This window comes from Chinchilla lanigera, unplaced genomic scaffold (assembly GCF_000276665.1).
Source record: "Chinchilla lanigera isolate Chin_1 unplaced genomic scaffold, ChiLan1.0 scaffold00012, whole genome shotgun sequence".
NCBI lineage: Eukaryota > Metazoa > Chordata > Mammalia > Rodentia > Chinchillidae > Chinchilla > Chinchilla lanigera.
This window is the reverse complement of record NW_004955413.1, coordinates 9,760,626-9,769,304: the sequence shown is the minus strand read 5'-3', so window position 1 is coordinate 9,769,304 and position 8,679 is coordinate 9,760,626. Positions and strand designations below refer to the sequence as shown.

Genomic DNA, 8,679 nt, shown 5'->3' with positions numbered 1-8,679 from the left:
TATTTTTCTATCCCCTGGAACAATTAACTTTTTTTTTTGGTCTTTTTGAGACAGGGTCTCCCCATGCAGTTCAGGCTGACCTTGAGCTCACTTTGTAACCCAGGCTGGCCTCGAACTCACAACAATCCTCCTGCCTCAGCCTCCTGAGTGCTGGGATTACAGGCGTGCGCCACCACGCCCGGCTTCTTATGGTTAAAATTCTGAGACATGAAGTTTCCACCAAATAGGAGAATGAAGTCATCTACTGATATCGGAAAGCTCCCCAAGATCCCTCATTTAAATACTGATTTCATAATATAAGGGAACCTAGAAGAGAAGGGAGAGGAGAGGAGGAGAGTAATGAAATTAAAGGAGGGGAGGCTGTGAAGTATTCTGTACATGTACCAAGTCTCTTCAAGGATCATGCAATTAAAAAAATTAATGATACTACATTTATATTAGATTCAACAAGTCCAAATTTAAGCTTATCACCTCTCCTTAAAAGCTTATTTTTCTAAGCACTAAGAATGGCATTACTATCTACTTAGTTACCTGGAAGATTTAAAAATACAATATACACTGACTAATGGGGAAGAGCAGATCATGTAGCCTAAAATTAGATGATAACAGCAAGCAACTACAATTGCAATAAATGTAAATGGTAACTTTTATTTTGAAAACACTAAGTTAAACTATCATATCCATAAGAACCTCACGCAAAACAAAGGAATTGAGAACAACTGGAACATAAAGGACAAAAATAAATGCAAGAGAAAAAATACTCATATTTATTACTGTTTGTCTGACAGACAGGCACAAAGTTAATATGAGTCAGGCACAAAGTTAAATAGCTTGCTGAAGATAAAAGGATTAAGATTTGAGATCTCAGTAGCACTCAAAGTTGTAGACAAAGCCGGGCGTGGTGGCCCACACCTGTAATCCCAGCACTCGGGAGGCTGAGGCAGGCGGATCATTGTGAGTTCAAGGCCAGCCTAGGCTACAAAGTGAGCTCAAGGCCAGCCTGAACTGCATAGCCAGACCCTGTCTCAAAAAAAGACAAAAAAAAAAAAAAAAACCAAAGTTGTAGACGAGACCAAAAAATGGTATTATTTGGACACAAAAGCTTGTTTCATGAGTAGGAATAGTCCATACTGAAGATAAAACTGTTGTTAACTTTCATGCACCAAATAATATAGCACCAAAATATTTAAAACAAAAACTGTCAGTATAGAAGGAGAAACCAAAAGAAATACTATAGTTAGAGGAGACTTTAAATACTTCATTATCAGTCCTTGGCAGATGAAATACACAAAATGAATATTACAGTAAATTTTTATAAATGTTTTATGGATATTCTAAGGGAGATATTCTTTATCTTCATATCTTTTTAGCTCTCTATTATTAATCATACAATTCAGCCAGGTACAGTGGTGCATGCCTATAACCTAGGACTCGGGAGGTTGAGGCAAGAGAATCACCATGAGTTTGAGGCCAGCATGGGCTACACAGTGAGTTCAAGGCCAGCCTTGAGACCCTGTCTCAAAACACAAAACAAAAAACATATAATTCAGATTCTCTGTGTCAGTGGTCAGCAAACATGTGCTCTTCAAGGACCCAATAAGCAGACTTTTTACCCTACCCCTTTCTAGCATACAAGCAGGCAAATGAGCCCTTATGTGCTCCCACAAAACCTGATTCACAAAAAGAGAACATGGGTCACATGTGGTCCATAGACCATAGTTTGCTACCCCTGCCTTATACAATTGTTTCTTTGTACGTGGTCATGGGATGTGCATCAAACATTGAGCATACCTTAGAACACAAAGGAAAATCTGAAATTCTAAAATAAGAAATGTAAAGACCACATATTCTGACCCCAGTGCTGTATAAACAGGAATAAAAGTAGAAACAAACACAACTACTCTGAAACTACCCTTAACTGCCGCTCTTTTTGAGACAAGGTCTCACTATGCAATTCAGACTGGCCTTGCGCAAAAATACTCAATTTATCCTTTACCATAACACCACAGCATTTCCTCAGCTCAATCTGTAAATTTTTAAATAGCTATGGACCCAGAATGAAAAGAAAAAAAAAAAAAAAAATCACCCAGTCAAAATTCTTCTCCACTCTCTGTAAATCTTCAGTTACCACTAAGAAATAGAATATTTAAAAAGCAGTTTCTAAACAAGACTCCTACCCCAGGTGTGGTGGCACAAGCTTGTAATCCCAGCATTGGGGGCGCTGAGGCAGGAGGAGTACTACAAGTTTGGGGCTAGCTTGTGCTACCCCGTGAGTTCAAACCCAGCCTGAACTAATAGTGAAATCTTGTCTCAAAAAACAGAAACAAAAATACATAAATAAACGAGACTCCTAAAGCCACCCGTGCAGGTACAGAGGGGCTAGAATCTTAATACAGGAGAGGAGCTTGAAGTCTCCCCACTTTCCTTTATAAGGAGCCAAGGCCTAGGCCTTTGCCTGAGGACATGAACCTGCATCCACCCAAAACAAGCAGGCTGCTGAACTCCAGGTTGAGAGCTCTGCTTAGAAGGCGGCACTGTTCTGCTCCTTGCTTTCTGCCGGGGAGCCCTGCCCTCTCCATACCCTTGAAGGAGACACTTCTGGCTCTCACATATGGCTCTCAGGTATGGCCTCTCCACCCTTCCTCCGTCTCATTCCTTCCCTCTGCCAGCACCAGCACTCTCCCACACGCTGCAGGCCCTTGTATCAGAAGCGGCTAAAGAATCCCCCTTAGGGAATGACTTGCCGCAGGGGCTGACTAAGACAAGCCTTCCAACAGGTGTGGAGCTGAGCAAATCCACTCAGAGCCCCGGCCTGCCAGAAGCCAAGAATGAGGTCAGGAAAGGCCCTCCAATTCCTTGACCCACAGCAAGACTCCGGCTGTTGGCTGGCCCTTCCCAAGGGCACTGAAGGGGCCATCTTGGGCATTGAGGCCATTCCCAAGTACTTCCTCGCTGCTGGTGAAAGGTGGGATGTTACTGCACGTCCAGCGTCTATCTGCTCCAGCTCCTGAGCACACAAGGGACCGGGGGAGCAGAGGGAGGGAGAAGTGGGTGTGACAGCTTCTTGCTTCCCAGAGGGAACACGGGGGCACTCACCACCCCGCTTACAGAGCAAAGCAGTGGCGTCTAGGTCTGTTCCTCAAAATTCAGAAGGGCGTGCTTGTAGCCAAGGAACAAAATAAAGGGAAACGTTTCCCTCTTGGTACAGCGGCTGTCACCTCACTCCTTCCACCTGTCCCCCCCCCCCACCGCTGTTCCCAGCCCCTCTCCTCGTCCAATCCCTTCTTCCCCTCCTCTAGGATCTTTCTCCCTTTCTCCTCTTCCCCCAGAGACACAGAACTAATCTCCTCCCGCCCAGCCAGACTGCACCTACTCCGAGTTCGCAGGATGGATGTGAGCAGAAACTCTAACCTTGGTGATCTCTTTACCTGGATTTTAGCCTGGGAAGCCCAGAAAACAAATTCTGACTTGAGTTAAGCTAGAGGAACTGGGCTTGTGTGCTTATGTCGTTCCCGTAGCCTGCTCTGTGACCCGGATTTCTGCCTTTCCTACCCGACCGTCCCGAGAGCCACTGTCCCGCAAGGATCCAGTCTGGAGGCCCGGCGAGCTGGAGTCCTCTCGTCCCACTTACCCTTGTGCCCAGGCTTTTGGCTTTCGCGGTGAACTTGGCGCTGCCTCCCGCGCGTAGAGGGGAGTCCTGGGGAGGCGTCACACACTCCAGATCCAGCCACCTCGGATCCGGCCCGCGCCGCGCAGTGCAGTTATAAAGGCGGCCGGGGGCCGGGGGAGGGAGCGAGGGAGTGAGCCGGTGAGCGCAGGGCCAAGGGGCGGGGGAGGGTCGGGCAGAGGACACGCCTATTCCAGTTCCAGGCACTTCGTGATGTTATGAAAATAAAGTCGCCGTGCCAGGGAATGAACCAAAACCCCTGACGTCAGAAGCACAGTCACTCCAGAGCCGGTCCAGAGCTCCGGGTGGGCAGGGGCCAAGCCGACCCGCTCCTTTCGGGCCTGCAGGCTGTCACCTGCCGGCGAAGCCACGCCCTCGCTGCCCACGGGCACTCCCGTCAGTCCCGACAGCAAGACAGAGCCAGCTGGATCCTAGCAGCTGCTTTGCCGATCTCCACGGGACAGGCCAGGTCGGGCCCTCTCCGCTTTCCCCTTCCTTGGCCTTTCTGTCCATTGGTCCCGGTGCCGGGTGGGGAAATAACGGAGGTGACCACCTGCTCCCCAGCCAAAGCCAGGTAAAAGCGGAGGGAGAGTTGCCGGCCTGCTCCAGAGTTATCTCAGCAAGGCCACTTGTCCCAAATGCGGTCAGATAACCAACCAGTCTCTCCCTCTGCGCTCCTATTTCTTCTAAGGCTTGACAATGCACGCCGATGGGAACGGGGCGCCAGATAAAATTATGAAATAAAGGAATGTAGCTCTGGTGTCTGGTTCCCCCTTCCTGTGTGCGCGGCCCACTCCTCTTTGGTTATCAAACCAATTCTCTAAAACTTGCTTTTGTTTATTTGTCAAACAATCCTGGAATAGCTGTTCCAAGGTGTCAGGCCCCGGGTAGGTTTTACCCTACTGCCTTGTGGGAAGGAGGGGAACCGGTGACTTTAAGGGGGTGATCAGCGTACCTAGTCCACTACCCTGCTTCTCTGCACCATAATTAAGGAAGAAAGGTCTAGGGCTACACAAATCTCTCCCCGAGTCTAAAGCGCTTTTGAACCGTGAAGCCTCACGCATGCGCAAGGCCCTGGGTTCAATCTCCAGAACCAAAACAAAGCAGTGTGACTCTGGAGACCGTGTCTCCACCTATGCTAGGTTTTTATTTCACTGCGAAGAAACCATAGCCAATACCTTGAGCCTTGAACATTTCCCTTGAGGCCTGCAGGCCAGGGAGCTCCAAGCCCACCTGCTCCACTCCAGGGATCCCTAGGGTATATGAGTAGGGAGGGGTTACAGCAAAACAACAGAGCTTTGGGTTGTGCTCTGGACCTCAGCGTTCTCATCTGTTAAAGGAGGAGGTTGAACTAGACCACCACCGCACACAAGAGCTATAATCAAGCCACAAATGCAAGCCACGTACGCAATGTTACATTTTCTAGCAACCACATTAAAAGAAATAGGAACAAGCTGGGTGTGATGGCGCAGGCCTGTAATATCAACACTCTGGGGAGCTAAGGCAGGAAGATAGAAAGTTGGAGCCTAGCCTGGGCAATTTAGTGACTTTGGAAAGGCTCTGTGCTCAATGGGGGAGCGAGGGCAGTTTGGCAGTACTGAGGATTAAACCAGGACATAGTTCCTACAGAACTGTACCCCCAGCCCTTTTTTTTTTTATTATTTTATTTTTAATTTTGAGACAGGGTCTCATTAATTCCCTAAGTTACTCAGGCTGGGCTTAAATTTATGATTCTCCTGCCTCAGCTCCCCAGACTGCTGGAATTACAGGCTTGTGCCACCACACCTAGTTTATTATAATCATGTATTTCATTTAACCCAAAAGATCCCTGTTAGTTACTTTTCTCACTGCTGAAACAAAATACCCAACACCCACAAGTTAAGGGAGGAAACGTTTATTTAGCTCACAGTTTGTAGAGGTTTTAGTCCATCACTGGCTGGGTCTAAGGCAAGGTGGCTTGGCAGACAGGCATCAGAGAGGAGAAACAGTTCATGTTGGGCAGAAGATAGCAAAGCAAGCAAGGGGCGAACATAGCTCTTTCTATCCCTTATATCCTACCCAGGCTATTTAGGGCAGATAGCACTTACACTTTTAACCTTAGCACCCTTGAGTGTAGCATTGCACCATGAATCAATTCCAGGGTCACAAACTCTAGATCCAGCCACCTCTGAAAAAGTCCCACCTAGGACTGCGTGAGGCTTTAGGGGGACATCTAGACACAAGCCGTAACACGATCATTTCAATGTGTAATCAATATTTTTATATAGTATGGAATTGTTTTGCATTATTTCATGAAACCATGCCCTCAAAAACCCAGTGATTATTTCATACCTACAGCCCAGGTCAGTTTGGACCAGCTGAATGTCAAGTGCGCAGAAGCCCTGTGTGCCTAGCGCCTGCCACACTGGACAGTGCAGTGATCGTTGTCCTGGAGGGCGCCTAGCTCTGGCCTTTTAGGATGTGAGTCACCACGTGTGGGGCGAGGTTCATACATCACACAAAAGATGTCAAATCAAGGAGGAAACAGAGAGAACATGACTTCAGGGATCTCTTCATCTCCCGCGCTTCTCCTCAGGACAAGAAATTCGGGAAAACCGGTGAGAGCATGGTGAGCATGTTTTATTTTCCCAGTTGATCATCACTGTCTGGGTGGTATCTGGCTGTCTGGTCCGGGAGGGCAGGGGTGTGAGACAGAGGGCCGGTGTGGGATGATCACTCCGAAACCACCACCTTTGGTCATTATGCTTCACTTTGCCCTTCACTTTGGATATCTACCTTGCTCTCTTAGTATGCTCTCCCCTGCGCTTCTTCGAGCCTCCTTCTCTCTTCCTATCCCTTTATGAATACCCCAGCCCAGCACACAGAGCTCAAGTGGGTGCCACACAGCCCTGGGAGTGGAATGGGTGCCTCCTTAAAACTGGGCCCTAAGACCGGGCGTGGTGGCGCACGCCTGTAATCCCAGCACTCGGGAGGCTGAGACAGGAGGATCATTGCGAGTTTGAGACCAGCCTGGACTACAAAGTGAGCTCAAGGCTGGCCTGAACTGCATAGTGAGACCCTGTCTCAAAAAGACAAAAACAAACAAACAAACAAACAAAAAAATGAGTCCTATTGCTGGGTGTAGTGGCACACACCTGTAATCCCAGCACTAGGGAGAAAGGCTGAGGCAGGAGGATCACCATGAGTTCAAGGCCAGCCTGGGCTATACAGTGAGACCCTGTGTCAAAAAAAAACAACAAAAACAACAACAACAAACTGAGCCCAGGGCCTCTTGCTTGCTGCTCTTAGCCCAAGCCCTGCACATGAGTTCATGAGGGTGGCTGATTGGGAGGCAAGGTGGAGCTGGGAGAAGGAATAGTGGAGTGATATCAAGATGCCCTTGGGCATGGTGGTGCACCCCTGTAACCCCAGCACTCGGGAGGCTGAGGCAGGAGGATCATTGTGAGTTGGAGACCAGCCTGGGCTACAAAGTGAGCTCAGGGCCAGCCTCAACTGCATAGCGAGACCATCTCAGAAAGACCAAAAACAAACAAACAAACAAACAAACAAACAAGATGCCCTTGAGGGGAGAGGGCATGGCCTCCTTCATTTCCCCAGCCTCTTGTCCTGTTAAAATGGCGTGGAGGGTCTGCTATGGTTTGAATGTGGCTCCTGAAGCTCCATGTGTTAGAAGCCAGGCCCCCACAAGGTGTTGGGAAATGGTGGGACCTTGAAGGGATGGGGTCCACTGGGAATTTACTGAGGCTCCTGCCTTGGGAAGATTAAGATGGTTTTCCTGCACCCCTCAGCAGTTTCTAGAAAAGGGTTGTTATCAAAGAAGCAACCCTGGCCCTTCCTTCTCTCTCCTGCTTCCTCATTCAAGATGTGATCACCACTGCCATCCCCCATGAAGTGAAGCAGCTGAGAGCGTGAGGCCCTCGTAAGAGCCTGCCTGTGCTGTATGGATGCCTCGCCTCCAGAACTGTGAGCTAAATAACCTCTTTTCTTTGTAAAGTGCCACGTCCAGCACAGCTCTTGAAAACTCCCAGGAGGAGGACCATGAAGAAATGAAGGCAAGAGCGGAAATGCAGAAAGCTGAGGTCAGGTGCAGCCCTCTCTCTTGGAGAAAAGAAGCTGGTTCCAGTTTATTTATACATGTGGCAGGTTGATGTCAGGTGGAAACCCCTCTGCCTAACAATTTGTTCACCTGGTTCTCCCGGGGCACTTTGTGTTCTCAGGGCTGGACCAACTTGTTCACAAGGCTCTCCTTGGGCACTCCGTGTTCTCGGGGCTGGCCTTGCTCTAGCCCTGCACGTGTGATCAATCTTCAGTTTCAGTTGCTCCCCATAATAAAGTTAGCCTATGTCAGGTATTTGATTATAGAAACAAAATGCTGGTGAATTCAGGGCCCTTGGAAATGAATGGAAAAAATAATAAAAAGAAAGGCCAGAAACCCAGATTTTACCTGATTCTTGTTATCCTCCTTGTGTATTACCTGGTGACAGGTAGCATTGTTGACCAACCAGAAGGAAAGGTCATCTGGCTGGAAATGAGGAAACAGGGCCCCATGATAAAAGTACCTTGTTCTCCCAAAAAGAGAGGCTGGCCAGAGTGCAGAGAAGCCCCTCCTTCTGCCACAAGTCCAACAAGGGGTCTTATGTTCCATAGGGATGGGCCTGGCTCTGCCTTTGTCTGGGTAACCCAGCACCCAGTCTGATGTCACCTCCCTTACTGATCTCCACCACCACTACCCATCACCACCGTGATGCCCCCTTGATCACAGGAACTCAGACGGTTTGGCAGTGTCCCACTGAGACTGGAATGTCAGGAGTCATGTCCCATGGTGACAAAGAATGAAACTGTGGATGGAGGAGGTAAGGGTACAAGCATATGTATGTAAAACACATAAAGGCAAAAACGTAAAAGATATAAAGGCAAGGGAGTAGAGCTCCCGCTAGCCGGGAGGGGGTCATGAGTAGGATATCCAAGAAGGTTCTTGGTCTAGGAGTTTTTAGAGAGTTTGGAAGGCAGGG

General features: G+C 48.5%; 1 protein-coding gene and 2 long non-coding RNA genes across 3 annotated transcripts in view; 2 read left to right on the top strand and 1 right to left on the bottom strand.

The window, feature by feature from the left end:
* Gprc5a (G protein-coupled receptor, class C, group 5, member A) overlaps window positions 1-3,741 on the bottom strand; it is a 19,284-nt gene extending 15,543 nt beyond the window's left edge. The window contains exon 1 of the mRNA XM_005378975.1: window positions 3,632-3,741. The gene's annotated coding sequence lies outside the window, so the exon portion shown is untranslated. The remainder of the gene's footprint in view (window positions 1-3,631) is intronic.
* On the top strand, window positions 2,366-3,621 carry LOC106147980. The gene is made up of 3 exons (XR_001233051.1): window positions 2,366-2,622; window positions 2,778-2,965; window positions 3,330-3,621. It is a non-coding gene; the product is annotated as an uncharacterized LOC106147980 (long non-coding RNA).
* A 139-nt stretch (window positions 3,742-3,880) lies between the features above and the next one.
* LOC102020319 lies at window positions 3,881-8,117 on the top strand. Its single transcript, XR_260074.2, has 3 exons — window positions 3,881-4,136; window positions 6,005-6,275; window positions 7,530-8,117. It is a non-coding gene; the product is annotated as an uncharacterized LOC102020319 (long non-coding RNA).
* The last annotated feature ends 562 nt before the right edge of the window (window positions 8,118-8,679 follow it).